The 15,699-nt window shown below is 40.3% G+C and overlaps 1 protein-coding gene across 12 annotated transcripts in view; it reads right to left on the reverse strand.

The window, feature by feature from the left end:
* The window catches only part of DNAJC6 (DnaJ heat shock protein family (Hsp40) member C6), a 157,775-nt gene that overhangs the window by 69,508 nt on the left and 72,568 nt on the right, over positions 1–15,699 (reverse strand). For 5 of the 12 annotated variants that reach the window (XM_005543151.5, XM_045369614.3, XM_005543149.5 and 2 more), the window contains one exon: positions 1,573–1,685. The exons of the other annotated variants lie outside the window; for them this stretch is intronic. The gene's annotated coding sequence lies outside the window, so the exon portion shown is untranslated. The remainder of the gene's footprint in view (positions 1–1,572; positions 1,686–15,699) is intronic. 12 annotated transcript variants of the gene reach the window in all.

Genomic DNA, 15,699 nt, shown 5'->3' on the forward strand with positions numbered 1-15,699 from the left:
TGGAATTAAGACAGAGAATAAAATAAACAAGGGTACCACTGTTAACATTTTGGAGACTATATATCCTTACATTCTTAGTTCTGTTTTTGTGTATACGCACATATACACATTTTGTGTTGTGTGTCCACATACATAGAAATAAAGATGATAGTGTGTATAGATTTGGACCTGCCATATTTCCACTTAGCAATGAAGTGTAGTCTTCTGAGTCATTAATATTTTTTCTCTCATATCTCTCAGTGCTGCATTATAATTATTAGTTGATATTCTACTGTTTAGACACACCAAGTATTATTATAAAGGTGCATATAAAGTAGATAAGCATTCTGAGGAGCTTATTTCCAGCCTGTGTGTGTCTGTGTGTGTGTGGCAGGCAGGGGTGGTGGAGTGGGGGCAGTGTTGAAGGTTGTTGGAAATAGGAAAGAGGATGGCTTATGGCAGAGGTGATGTCTGAATTGCAGTTTGGATGGAAATGGGCTGAAGGGCATTTTAGCCCATTATTTAGTACAAAATAATGTTGGAGAGCAAGCAAAGGTTGAGACCATCACGTCAAGGACAGACATAAAAGTGAAAGGATCAAAACTGAGCTCTGATTATAAGCGTACTAGGGAACATGCTAGGCTCACCCAGCACTGAAAGATGAGTATTACAGTCTCCCCTAAGCAGATGAGGAAGGGTGGGGTGGTGTCTCTGAAACAGAAGGTAAGTTGCCTAAGGCACCAACTATAATAGATACTGGAACCAGGATATCATGCTGTTTTCTCAGAGAACTTGAAGGTGTATTATTAGAGAGGGGTGGAAGATGAGACTGCTCCTCAGACCTCAAAAGGTCAAGCTAAAAAGTGAGAACTTTTACCAAATTCTCTTACTCTCTCACACTGACATATTGAATGACAAAAAAAAAGGATTATCAGCAAATTTCCAAGAAGCTGTTCACAGAGCAGATTAATATTGCCCGAGACAAGTGGATTTCCCCAAGGATAGTACACTCTTTAGGGCATATTTCAAAAGCAAGTATTCCATCCCAAGCCAGCCGTAGAAAATTTCAAGGCAGTCCTTCAGTATCTATTTATCAAATAATTGTATTAGTAGGAACCTCCAATAGGCAGTCTCTAGTAAGCCCATGCCAGGCATAAAAATGTTCAATGAGGCTAAGCAAACTCAGTGAGGACACTTCTAAATGCTAACTACACAGGGAAGGCAGATACAGTCTGAAGGTGAATTCTAGGAGAAAACCAAAAAACCCACAGCAAGCATTTGGAGGAAAATCTACTACCTAAGTGCAAAGAGAACCCACTACTCCTCTGTTTCACTGATCTCAAGGGCAAAGAAAGCTACTGCTAGCTGTGGGTTCAGTTTCCGGTGTGGACTTGGCTTATGGAGACCTTCTCATAAACATCTGGCCACTACACTCTCTTGTGGAAAAACCAAACGCTGAGCAAAAGTAAAGTCAATGGGAGGGGTTGATTTCTGTGCTTGGTTGGCGAGACAGGGTGGCCTACCCTGGATCTATCTGCACTCTACATACAGAAGACATGAGCTAAATCCCAAAGGCCAAAAGCACACCCTTACCTGGTGGGTAGTAGGAGGTTGGTTCCTACCCTCTCTTCAGACTCCTTCCACTCAAAAAATGACTCTCCACGTGTTACTTTTGCCAAAAATTCTCGACTCAATAATAACCACTCCTGGAGAACCAGGAAAAGAAAAAAAGCATTTATTTAGTACTAGCTTGTTGTGATTAAAAGAACCTAGGATTTGCAAACAAGCATACCCGCATTCACAACACTGATTGTCCTTCCTTCCTATCTGTGTAACAGCAGGCAAACTAGTAAATCTCTCTAAGCCTCAGTTTTCTCAACTGTAAAATGGAGGCAGATAATATCCTCCTCCCATGTATATGCTGATTAAATGAGATAATGATGGATGAGCATTTGTCACCTAGAAGGCAATCATAAACAATATTTGCCTATGCATGCCTGCCTTCTTATTTCTATATGGGAAAGTAAAGGAGATCCTAATGGACAAAATACACACACACACACACACACACACGAAAGGGAGAGAAGCACAAAAATGGTCTGCAGCTAGGAACTGCCACATCCTTCCATCAGTTCAGTGGAAAGGCCACTTACTTGCTGTATAACCTTATACCGAGAGAAGGCCTACGATACCTTCCTCATAGAATCATCACAACTATTTAATCCATCGTCTGTAAAAGCCCACTCACTGTCTGTTACATTTACAACTTAGTAAATGGCAACTTGAGGTGGAGGTGGATGTGGTAGCATTGAATTAACAACATAACTCACAAGGGCTCACCAACTGGGACTCAGAAATATTTTCTTTGGAGATTGGATGGGGATCTGAAATGTATAGAGATCAGGCATCTGGGAAACAGTCCTTAGATGGAAATCCTCATATGTAGACCCATCCTGCCTGAGGCAGGCTTACCAAGCAAAGGTATGAGGTCCCTCCCTGGCTCCCATGTTAACCAATGGTTCTGCCTGTCTTTCTGGCTTAATTATGCTCCAATAATCCTGACAATATTGGCTGGATTTTGCTGTAAATCATGACAGTGGAAATCCTAAAATAAAAGTAAGATTAATGCTATGACCTCAATCTTGGCATGAGGGCTCATTAATTGCAAATCATGGAGTTAATTGAATTCTAGGCATAGCACTGCTAGCTGGATTAAATTTCCTGAGACCTATTTCTTTACCGACATGAAGATAACTGAAATGCACCAACGACAACTAAGCCAAATATTGGGGGTTGCTAAGGAGACAGATAATTATTTCCCTGGCACAGTAGTTGCCCAACCATCAGAAGAGTCTGATGTCACACTTTGGAGGACAGTCACTATTATTATAGCCACCCTCCCTATCTTCTTCATGCTTAAGGGTGTGATACAACCTCTCTGAACCTCAGTTTTGCGATAATACTTATTAAGAATGAAATACACACATGCGCATACATCTACAAGAAGTGCTTAATAAAAAATAGCCATTATCATCATCCTATCTTCGATTCTTTGCCATCATTCATTATTATAAGGGCCCCTGGAGGGAGGAAAGAGCTGTGTGGCTTTCCTTCTGCAGGCTGCACCCTGGTGAGCTACAGAAATGGCACCACAAATGGCATAGAAAAATCACTGTACACCCAGGGCCTCCCTAAGTTCAAGGCAGCTTCTGTTTCTACTTAGCATCTGGCCAATGCAGATGCTAGTACTGTAGTCTCCTCTTATCCATAGAGGATACACTGCAAGAGCTGCAGTGGATGTCTGAAACCACAGATAATACTGAACCCAACTGCCATCAATTGGAACACGTTTCTGTTCATGTCTTCACTCACAAATTGAAGCATTTTCCATCTTAATAAAGCACTTATGCACTGTGGCCATAACATGTGCCATCTGAGATGTAACGGCAAAACTAGCATGAATTCCTTTTTTCCTTCTTCACAATTTCACAGATAAAAGATTCATTCTTACCATAGATCTACACAACCTCAGAATACCATTTTTTTCCTTTTTTATTAAGTCAGGAACTTTCACCTTTTCACTTAAAGGAAGCACTCTACAGCTTTTCTTTGGCATATCCAAGTTGCTGGCATCACTACTCTTGTGATTTGGGGTCATTATGAGGTAAAATAAGGGTCACTTGAACGCAAGCACTGCAATAACCAAGATAGTCAATCTTATCACTTACACGGCTACTAAGTGACTAATAGGCAGTAACACAGATGCTAGACAAAGAGATGATGCATATCCCAGGCAGGACCAAGCAAGATGGTGCAAGATCTCATCACGCCACTCAGAATGGCATACAATTTAAAACTTAATGGATTATTTCTGGAATTTTCATAATACTTTCAGACCGCAGTTGGCAGTGGATAACTGAAACCTTGGAAAGTGAAACCACGGGTAAGGTAGTCTACTGTGTTGTCTCTTCTCTTTCCTGCAGTCTGGTCTGTGTGGTTCCATCTGCTCTTCAGACAAAAAAATTACATGCATAAATTCTCATCCAACACTGACAGATGAGTATTGCAGTCTCCACTACACAGGAGGAAGGAGGAAGCCTCTGAAATTGAGAGGAATGTGTATCAGGCAGTGGCAATGGTACATACTAGAGCCAAGGTATTATGGTTTCCTCATAGCAATGGGTGGACATAGAGGGTATATTAGAGAGGGGTGAGAGGTAAGACCGCAACGGTGAATGATGCTCAGATCTCAAAAGCCTTGAAAGTCAAACTAACCTTCAAAGGAGTAGATAAAGAAATTTAGAATCACTGGAAAGGGTGAGGAGATGCTTTTTTTGAAAGCTGCAACACAAAATTAATTAAGAATACACAAGAAGAGCTTAGCGAGAAGACGGTGCTTAATTTCTATCTGTATCAAGTACTCAGCATGACACTTACCAGGGTAAGCCATCTAAAAAAGGACACTTAATTGAACTGAATCGAATCTGTCAAGAAACCAACAGTTTCTATTCACTTTTAAACCAATTTCAATTGCACTGAAGTGCAGCAAGATGATAACAGCAGTAGCCATCACTTATTAAACACCCTCTGATCCCTGGGAACTAGACTACAAGCTTTATGTCCATTATCTTACTTAATCTTCACAATTATGTTGCCAGGTAAGTTTGATTATCCCCCTTTTACAGAGCAGCAAACTGAGAACTTGTCTTAGACCATTTGGGCTGCTATAACAAGATACTATAAATTGAGTGGCTTATTAACAACAGAAATGTATTCCTCACAGTTCTGGAGGCCGGAATGTCCAAGATCAAGGTGCCTGCAGATTTGGTACCTAGTGAGGTCCCACTTCTTTATTCATAGAAGGCCGTCTTCTCCCTGTATCTTCCCATGGTGAAAGAGACAAGCAAGTTCTCTGGGGCCCTCTTTTATAGTGGCACTAATCCCATTCATGATGACTCTGCCATCATAACCTAATCACCTCCCAAAGGCCCTACCTCCAAATATTACCGATTAAGGATTAGGTTTCAGCATATGAATCTGGGAAAGAGGGGGACACAAATATTCAGCCCACAGCAGGACCAAACACAAAAATTTAGGTCATACAGCCAGGCTCTTCCCTAGGTCTGTCTTACTCCAAAGCCTGTGCTCCACTGACAACATTTTGCTACCTCCTATTATATTTGTTAAAAGCTTAAAAAATAAAAGGAAACAGTCAAACCCAAAAGCACTGCTGGAGAACAAAAAAGCCAGACCTTGGCCTGATGTCTGCTCTGCATTAATCTAAGGTTATTTTCAAGAACAGACACCCGGGAGTGGAAAACTGCTACGCATTCACTGCGTAGCAAAGAAATTAATGAAAACTAGTTTCTAAGGCTTGAACAGGCAGGAGTGGAAAACTGCAGTCCAGTTATGATCGTGGTTCCTCACAAAGGGATGATGACAGTGGCTCAAGATGCTCTTTCCTAATTCAGCCTCTCCTTGCTGCCCAATCCCACCCACCCCACAGGCACACGCAGCCTTTAGGGTCAATAGCTGTTGTCTTTGATTCTCATGTTCAACAGCCACATGCACCAGCATTCCAGGGGTAGTGGCAGTAGAGCACAGGAGGTGGGGAAAGAGCATGAGCCCGAAGAACCAAACTGTAAATATGCTTTCCATCTTCCCCAAAGAACCACTCTACAGACTTGGAAACCTGCCCATTGTCAAGTCCCTTTGCGGTGTGAAAGTACATCAGTGCTGACAAACCCAGGGTCACATCCTTTTTTCTTTGAGAAAACTATGGCCGAAAGAGCTGAAAAGTCATTAGCAGCATCTGGTCTCCTCTGCTGCCTTTTAGATTCCAGGTAACACAATCAGAGCTCACAGGTGCTGAAATTTCAAAGACAGACACTAGTAACCATAAAAACGGTCTCCAAAAAATGCAGGTGGCAAGCAAGCAGGTGGCTTTCCATCATGAACAATATGCCCTCTGTAAAATCCACAGAATGGTAAGAATGATACATTGAAAGGGTTTGGTTTCCAAAGAAGGAACTAGGACCACGGCTAGCTTATAGACTGGAAGAGGGCAATGCAGCCCTTTGGTGTCTGGTATCAGTCTTCACTCAAACCCTGGAACAAGCCCATTTCTGTATAGCGTAACTGTACAAGCAAACACGGTTGTTCTGGGGGAATCCAGTCTTCACCAGGCTCCCACTGTGTGCTAGGTTCATGCAAGATGCTTCACACACACTGTTTCATTTCACCCTGAAAAGGACCTTAATAAAAAGGCTATCAGTCCCAGTTAATGGGTGCAAAAATGAGGCTCAGAGAGGTTGCATAATCTGCCCAAACTAAGAGGTCTGGCAAAGTGGTGCAAGAGGTTCCCAAGGTTAAGTATCAGCCTAGGTACCAGGCTACACATCAAAATAGCCTGGGGTGCCTGTTTTAAAAAATGCAGATTTTCAGATTTCTTTCAAATCAGAATCTCTGAGAGTAGAGCCTAAAGTCTACATCTTTCAACATCCCTCAGTAGCTTCTGATAAATAGAAAGTGCAATAACACAGCCACAGCCCTATGCCACACTGTGTGACAGAGGACAGACAGCCCTAAATGAAGGTCAGGCAGGGTCAGAGAGAGAGGCAGAGGAGCTACCATTCACTGGACACTTTTTATCTGCCAAATGCTTGATATAGATCATCACACGTAATCATTACAACAATCTGCTGAGGTGGATATTATCATGCCCATTTTATGGAGGAGAAAACTGAGGCTCAGTGAAGTTAAATGACTGGATAAAGGTCACATCTCTAAGAAACACTGGGGTCAGAACACAAACCAGATCTGTGTGGCTCTAAATCTCATGCCCTTTCACTATCACATTCTTCCTTACCTCTTTTTGACAGAGAGTAGAGGTCTCAGGGCAATCGCCAATAGCACGTAGATGGCTGTAGCTACGGAAGGGCCCAAACAAGACCTTGCCCAATACAAATCAGGCAGCAGAAATGGCTACGTCCTGAGGGAGGCCAACTCTTCCTCCAGCAGCTACCATTGCTGTTCTTCTGATAAGAGCAGGAGCCTGGACTCACCAAATACAATGAGGGCAGCACAACAGTGGAGCCATCATCCCTCCTCTCAGCACCCTTGTATATTGAGAGTCTACTCCCTCCCAGGCAAGGGTCCAGGCATTTGGGAATCTGCATGATCTGACCCATAAGGTTAACCAACAAAGTTCAAGTTCCAAATACCAGTGTGCCCTTAAGCATATGGCTTTCCTTCTCTGGACAAAGTCTCTTTCTATAAAATGTGGAGGTGGAATTTGCTGCTCTCCAAGGTCCCATGAACTCTGGGTGACTCCATGACTCACAGAGTCTATACAACGTGAGTGTTAAATTGTGATTTGTGTGATTTATTAATACTACAAGGCAAGGTCTGTTAGGAGTCCCACCAAACTAGACATGGAGTTTAAGTATTTGGCTGCCACTAATGGCGGCATTGGCAGAACAGAAGCATTCTAATCTCCACCATGGCTTCTGTTTTTCATTTTTGCCCCAGAAGCCCAGGGGTGAGGGACTATTATCTAACAAGTTGGCCACCTGCAAGTGCCTTCTTTCCTCTTTCCCTGCATTTGGCAGTAATCTCAAGTGACTGCCTGTTGACTGACCACTCCCCAGTTTCCCTTCTTGAAATCTTTAAGCATATGCACATTGCCTGAAAACTCGTAGAAGGCAAGATGAGGTGAGTCAAAGAAGACTCCATACACAGTGCCAAGCACAGGGCTTTGTACGTAGTGGTAGTAGTAGTATTCTAATATTCCGCTACTAAAAATAACAAATCATACCTAAAATCATCTAAGATTTGAGTTCCTACTATGTACCAGGCATTATCCTAAATGCTTTACAGCCCTATAATGTACGTGCCATTGCACTCCAGCCTGGCGACAGAATGAGACTCTGTCTAAAGAAAAAAAAAGGACAGACATAGTTGATTTATCTGGCTCAATACATATTGTTAATTCTGACCTCAGATTCTGAACTATAAATTGGTCAGCAGTGCTGCACAGGGCGTTTAACAAAGGGTGGTAGGATAGGCAAGAAGCGTATTATGGAATGCTTGTATGCCCCTTTAAGACTTGAATTTTATCTTGTAGGTGATGAGAAGTTTCACGCCTATAATATAATAGGCCTTCAAATTTTATAGTCATTGTTACCACTACGATCATTTTACAGCATGGGAGGTTATGGAGTAAGAATGGGTAGATACAAAGAAATCTGAGAAGTACCTTGTTTCCTCCCACTGTTCCTATAGGCAAAACCCAAATCCAACCCACCTTTCTACACACCAACTACTCCTTACTTAGTATCTTACTCGGTTCAGGCCATTTCCATCTCTAGCCTCCTAACAGCTTTGGACCCCTTCAATTCTCTCCAGAGGGATGAGGCGCGTTAAAATACAAATTTTATCTTATCACTCCTGTTCATGGAAACTTTTAGGGCCACAGGGTTACATGGTTTACAAAGCCTTGAATGACCTGGGAACCGCTTTCCTTCCCATTCTCACCTCCTGCATTCTTCCTTCACCCATCTTTGCCCCAGTCCCAGGGAAACTCTTTGCAGTTCTCCCAATAGCCCATGCTCTCACTTTCTTCTGGATCACTGCACGTATTTTCCTCGGTAGCCTGCACTGTCTCAAGAGTATTTTTGCTGTCTCCAGCAACAATTCTGAAAGTTGCATGCACTACATTCTGTGCTTTATCTCAAGAAAGCCATTTTAAAAGATCTCACATTATTTACCACCTTGCCAGAGGCTGTCAAGCTTAAGGATTTTGTAACCCATGTTCTCCTACTTCTCCTGTCAAACATGCTTACATGTTATACTTGCAGTTTGTGTATCTGCCTACAAAATTTTCCAAGTATAATCTCATCTGGGCATCTTTTTCTTTGGACAGTTTCGTTATCACCCTCTCCAAAGAAGGGATAGTTATATTAACCTAACAATAAATTCGCCATCTTTTTATCAATTATGTTATCTAAGTCAAAATATATCTTCAGTAGAACTTTTTATAGTGAATAAATTATATACAGACATGGCTGAAGCCTTATGGTTACTTTGCAAAATAATTTTATTTATTTCTATTCATATCTATCCTTTTTACTTTAAAAAGTCATGCAAACAACCTACAAATCCTTAATAATGATTCTCTAGGCTCTGCCTTTGACGTGATATAATCGAACAGAAGGCAATATTAAAGACTGAAGCTTCAGAAAAAAAAATCAAATAGTCACAAGAAATTCTGGGCTGAGGGACATTGTAGAGAGCATTATTGGGGTTAGGAAGAAACAAAATTTGCAGTTATTTCCTCAAACATTTAAAGCAGTATCCATGGAGGAAAAAAAAATCCTAAGTCATTGTTCTAAAGATGGCACTGATGCTTTTCAAGGTTTTAAAGCTACTATGTTTTCAGGAGTTATGACAATTTATATAATAACATACAGGTTGGAATCCTGATTCTGTCACCTGCTTGCTATGCTGTGACCTTGGGCAAGTCACTTAACCACTCTGAGCCTCAGACTCCTCAGCTGTAAAATGAAGACAATTATACCCAGTTTATAAGGCAACTGTAAAGCTGAAGTAAAATGATATCCTAGAAGTACTTTATAAAGTAAAAATAAAGCAGTGATGGTTTTTATTCCAAAACCATTATGCCAAAGAGCAATGCAATCAGAAGATAAAACTCCTCTCCGAACTTTGGTTCTCCACCTACGAGTCCATTTATTTCACCAAGCTGTTATTTTTACTGTTATTGGAAGCATATCCAAAGATCTCTACTGAGCTCAGATGAGTAATAAGGCCAAAATGTACTATTCAATTCCCACTATTAATTTGGGGGATACTGTTGTTTTTGTTTTTTAAAAAAACACTTCTTGGTATGTTAAAATTCTTAATATGAGCAGGTGAATTACATTAGATTGAGAACCCAAATGCCCAAACTGGAACAATGTTCAAATCTGCTAGTGATGGATGGATTGTGGCCAGTGTGAGCACATCTGTGAGTCTGTAACCACTGTAAATAAATGAATCTGCCATTGTTCTCAGAGCAACTCAACTCTTCTGCCAATAGAACATCCTTTGAGTACCCTCCAATTTTCTATAAATCCCAGGTTTGAAATTCTGATATAATCTTCTAATTTCTACCCCTCTAAGTATTTGTATGGATGTTAAGAGGAAAGAGTGACTTAAATATTTTTATAAACCACTGCTAATATCAAAAACAGCACTGTATCTTATGTTCAAAGCCTCTGGGAGACGTGAAGAGAATTCTGAAAAACAAACAAACGAATGAACAAAACACTATCAATTTAACCACTTCCTAAGGTGAGTTTAATGAAGCAAAAGAGAGTAACACTTCACCAAGGACACTGATCATTTTTCCAAACATACCTAAGCAAAGTAGATTTGACAAGCGTGAGGCACTTACTCCTAGCATTATTGAGGCCTGTCCAAAAATTGCCGTTGATTCAGGGGAGGGGAGTCATTGCTGATAGTGAGCTTCTGTCTCCCCTTCCGTAACCAATAAATCCCAAAATGCGTAAGGCTCAAACATGGTATGTTTATTTCTTGCCTCTTTTTCATTTCTGCACTTAAGGCATTTGCTTTTGCTGTCCTCCTGCTAAGAACCTCTACCTGGTTCTTTGCATAATTTATTCTTTCTCATCTTCTAGAAAGGTGCCCCACCACCCAATTCACGGAACACTTGTTATTCTTAAATATCAAGGTTTCCATTGCCCCTTCCTGTGGTCTACATATCGTGATTCGGAGTTGGAAAAGAGAGTTAACCATAGAGACATCCTTTCCTCATTGAGTGCCCCAATGTTAACATTTGTATTCATAATCCACCTGCCATATTTATAGGAGAAAATAAAAACAAAACAAAATTTAAAAAGCAAAGCTATAAGCAAAACAGAGTCCAGAAAAGCCTGTGATCTCTAACCTGTCATCTCTAACCAGACATAGCAAGGCTGGCAAACTCAGGCCTGGAACCAGGTCCCAGGTCCCAGGACACGCTGAGAGACTCCAGGACATGAGGAAATAGAAGTCCAGGCCCCCTCTAGATTAATGAACATGAGGCAGCAGCAGAATTAATATTTCCAGCTTGGCATCAGACCAATGTGGAGCAAATCCCAACATTACCATGTGTAATAAATCCTGTGACATCCCTGTGCCTCAGCTTCCTCACGGAAAAGAAAATAAACCAAGAGCACTGCTGACAGCAAAATGAAATACAGGGACAACAGTCTTTGCCAATTTGGTCACCCAATATTTTGTCTGACCTGAGCTCATACTCAGCAAACACGGTATAAAAGCCATCCCTTCAACTTGGGGCTCACAACCTATCTTAAACAACACTTGCTGCTCAAGTTATAATTAGAAATGTCTGGTTATTATGAGGAACATGAGAGGGCTTTATGAAGTGTTAATGAGCAACTCTGGTCTGTCTAGCATCAAAGTGAGTGGGCAATGACCTCAGGCTCCAGTGCACTAAGATAAATAGGTAGTAGCTTCACCCTGTAATCACTGAACAACCTTGGGAAGTTATTTCATCTCTTTGGAAAACTTGGTTTGTAAATTGGGAATTAATAATCATACCTGCCCCCTAGGATTCATCTGAAAATTAAATAAGAGAATGCATGTTAACATATGCCTAGCAAACAAATAGTAAGCCCCAAATAAATGACAAGTATTTTTATCATTGTGACCTCCACACCAAAGATTCTGATTTTCAGTCTTTCACAGAATCCTGAGAATTTCTGGGAGATCCTGCTTTGCCACCTTTCCTAGAAATGGAACTTCATAAACCTGGGAAGCCAATGGCTATAGAGAACCAACCAGGACTTGTTTTCCTGGAGCTGAAACAGAAGGAGGGGTATGGTAGAGACTGCTATTTGCCAACCAAAATCCATTCTCCCCTCCTTGTTCTTCTTAAGAATACTTTTAGCTGGTCACTTGGACTACCAGAATAAAAGACTACATTTCCCAGGCTTCTCTTCAGCCAGGTACGACCATGTGATTAAGTTCTGACCAATGGGATGAGAGTGGAAGTGAGACTGCAACATACAGCCTGTTTCTTAGAGAGAAAAGGTAAGCCTTTCCCTGGCCTTCACATTGGCTAGAAAATGAATATTTGGTTGGCCATCTTAGATGACGAGGAAGAGAGTAATATCCTAAGGATCAAAAAGCAGCATGATAGAAGCAGCTTGGCACCCTAGCTACTTTATACAGCATCCATTCCAGATCAGATTTTTATGTGAGCAAGAAATAGGCTTTCATCTGCTTAAGCCACTATTACGATGGCCTTTGTCACATATACAACCAAACTTCTACCCTCATAAATATTGTAGACAATGTGGACAAGGAAAAAGGAAGGCAGAATATGGTAGAGGATTGCAACACGTCCCTGGTACATAGTGACATCTCATCATTGTTTGCAGAATTAAACATCCTCTGTTGAACTCCATGCAATCAACCCAAAGTTTGGACTATTGAGGTCAGCTTCAAAAACAGGAGGCACACAGGCCAGCTGGAGAGTGTCCATAAGGAGAATGACTAGGGTAATGAAAAATAAAGAAAACCCATCTCATGAGAAAAGACTGGAAGAGCTAGAAAGAGAAAGGTAAGCCAGAAAGGCAAGATTAGGTTTCAGGTAACTCAAGGGCAGTAAGTTAAACAGGGCTTCTCTCTTTGGACTCAAGTTTCTTCATCTGTAAAATAAATAGGTAAACCCAGAAAAATCCCTCTTAGGTACAACATGAGGGACTTATAAATTCAAAAGAATTTATGTTGCACCAAGGGACAGAACTACAAACCACCTAGATACAGAACTGAGAGAGTGAAGGGCAGATTTCCACTGAACATCAATAAACATCCCAGCAATGTTTCTTGTCCAGCAATAGAATGGCTGCCTTCCAAAGTCCAGAGCTACCTAACTAGAAGGGTTCAATCAGGAACTAGACTTGGATACAGGTCCCTAGTGGACATTCTAAGTCTTGAAAGAATCAGAACAGCTCCCTAGAGATGCAGTTCCTTCCTGCAGACAGAGCAAAAAAGGTGAACTTTGTAACAGACAGTTTTGGATTTGAATCTATTTCTGCCACTAATCTGGCTACATAATCCTGAACAACTTATTAACCTTTTTTGAGCCTTGGTTTCCTCAGTTTTTAAATGGGGATAGCGAAACATAACTTGAAGTATATTTTATTAAAATATGTATAGGAATATTTTTAATATTTTATTAAATATAATAAACATAAAATGTTTTATTTTTTATTTTTTAGACAGATTCTCGCTCTGTTGCCCAAGCTGGAGTGCAGAGGCGCATTCTTGGCTGACCACAACCTCTGCCTCTAGGGTTCAAGCAATTCTCCTACCTCAGCCTCCCAAATAAATATAAAGATTTCAATAAAATATACTTCAAGTTATGTTTTACTATCCCCATTTTATCCCCAGATGGTCTCTGGGTCAGCTGTAGCCATTTCCTCTTTTGAACAGAGCTGAAGCTATTATAATATATATCAAGCACATAGCACAATATAGGCTCGTAGCTACTTAAAGTAGTCATCTTAATCATCTTATTGCCTGTATAAATGGAGGAAAAGAAAAATGTGATGAGCTCAGAAAATGAAGTTAGTCATCCTAGTGGAAGCATCAGAAGGTAGAAGGCTGGAATTGGGCACAATCAACATAAACAAGGGCTTGCCACACAAATGCTGTGGTTGAAGTACAGGCAGGACCAAAAGCCACTCACAAGGTGGGAAACGAAGGAGAAGCGGCCGTTGCAGGATCATCAGACATTGGGAAAGGACTCTCATTCAGACCTCCACCTACCCACTCACTGTTTATTTATTATCTATGAGCAATTATAAAATGAGAAAAGTGCCACAAAGAGGAAAATACAGAACATAATCAGGGCACAAAGAAGAAGCACCTGACCCAGACTTAGAAGGTCAGGCAAGGGTTTTCAGTGGACATGGTATCTAACTTGAGACCTGCACTACCAAGGCAAAGGTGTCTGGGGGCAAAGGATGGGGAGACAGCTCAAGCTGATGATGTGTTGGAGGAGGGTAGAGAATCATAAAATGTCTCCCACTCCTCCTCTAAAATTCCTACATTCTGAGGAACCAAGAAGACTGCTAAGTCCTTCCCAATGCTAAGGTTCCACCATTATGGCCTCAGATGCAAAAGCAAAATAAAATAAATGTCTTACCCTTTGCGGTCAAGTCCTTTTTTTCTTTTTTTTTTTTTTTTTTTTTTTTTTTTTGAGATGGAGTCTCGCTCTGTCACCCAGGCTGGAGTGCAGTGGCACGATCTTGGTTCACTGCAAGCTCCACCTCCTGGGTTCATGCCATTCTCCTGCCTCAGCCTCCCAAGTAGCTGGGACCACAGATGCCTACCACTATGCCCAGTTAATTTTTTTGTATTTTTATAGAGGCAGCTGTGGATGGCAACATGGGGGTTTCTTATGGTGTTAGAATTGTTTGGTACCTTGACTGTGATTCAGGAACCCACACAGTTGAGAAAATAGTATAGAACTTAACATACACACATGAGTGCACACGCAAACAAATACAAGAAACTAGAGGAATCTGAGGTGGAATGAATCAATGTCAATATTCTGGCTGTGATATTACACTAGAGTTTTGCAAAATATACCACTGGGAGAAATGGGCAAAAATTACAGGTATCTCTCTGTACTATTTCTCACAACTGAATGTGAATCTATAATTATTTCAATAAACATTTCAGTAACAAAAGTAGATGCAGATAAAGAACATAGTTACATAAAATTGTAGTTATGAAATATAAATTCATCATTAAAATTTTAGCAAAACGCATTTAAAATTTGTTATTTACTGATATCTACTACCCAAATATTGTTTTGTAATATTTTGATAGTTCCTTCATTTTTAGACTAATATATATTTTTACAATAATTTTCCTATGTAAATACAAATATATGTGTGTACATGTTTATGTAGTTTAATTCAATGTATAAAGACTATTTCTTGTTTATACTCATTTTATATTTTGAAGATCTTCCCATCATATTAAAAATTTCTTGAGCTGGGCATGGTGGCTCATGCCTGTAATCCCAACACTTTGGGAGGCTGAGGTGGGAGAATTGCTTGTGCCCAGGAGTTCAAAACCAGACTGGGTAACATGGTGAGATACCATCTCTACTATAAAAAAAAAAAAAAAAAAGAAGAAGAATTTTTTTGAGTTGGATACTATATAGGTATATCTTAGTTTTCTATTTGGTAATACTACACAGGCATATCTTAATATTCTATTTGGTAATACTATATAGGCATATCATAATTTTCTAAACCAATCCTCTATTTTGGGACATTTTAGGCAGTTTCAAGTTTTTTCTATTATAAATAATTCTGTAATAAATTAAATCAAACTGGTTGCCAACATTACCCAGACACGAAATGTTGAGTTAGAATGGATGGTAGAAATCTCCATCCTGACCAAACAATTCCCCTAAAACAAACATACACCCACACATAAATCATCTTATAGTTATGGAAATTATGGCTATTCTCACTTTAGGATGTAAGGACAATGCACAATTTCAAAAGTTCTATATTTAAAACAGAAAAAAAAAAAAAAAAAAAAAAAAAGCCTGAGCCGCCAACCTTGCTCTAAGTCACTTTTGACCTTGTAGAATCAAGTAGAAAAAGTATA

This window comes from Macaca fascicularis, chromosome 1, assembly GCF_037993035.2.
Source record: "Macaca fascicularis isolate 582-1 chromosome 1, T2T-MFA8v1.1".
NCBI classification, from domain to species: Eukaryota; Metazoa; Chordata; class Mammalia; order Primates; family Cercopithecidae; genus Macaca; species Macaca fascicularis.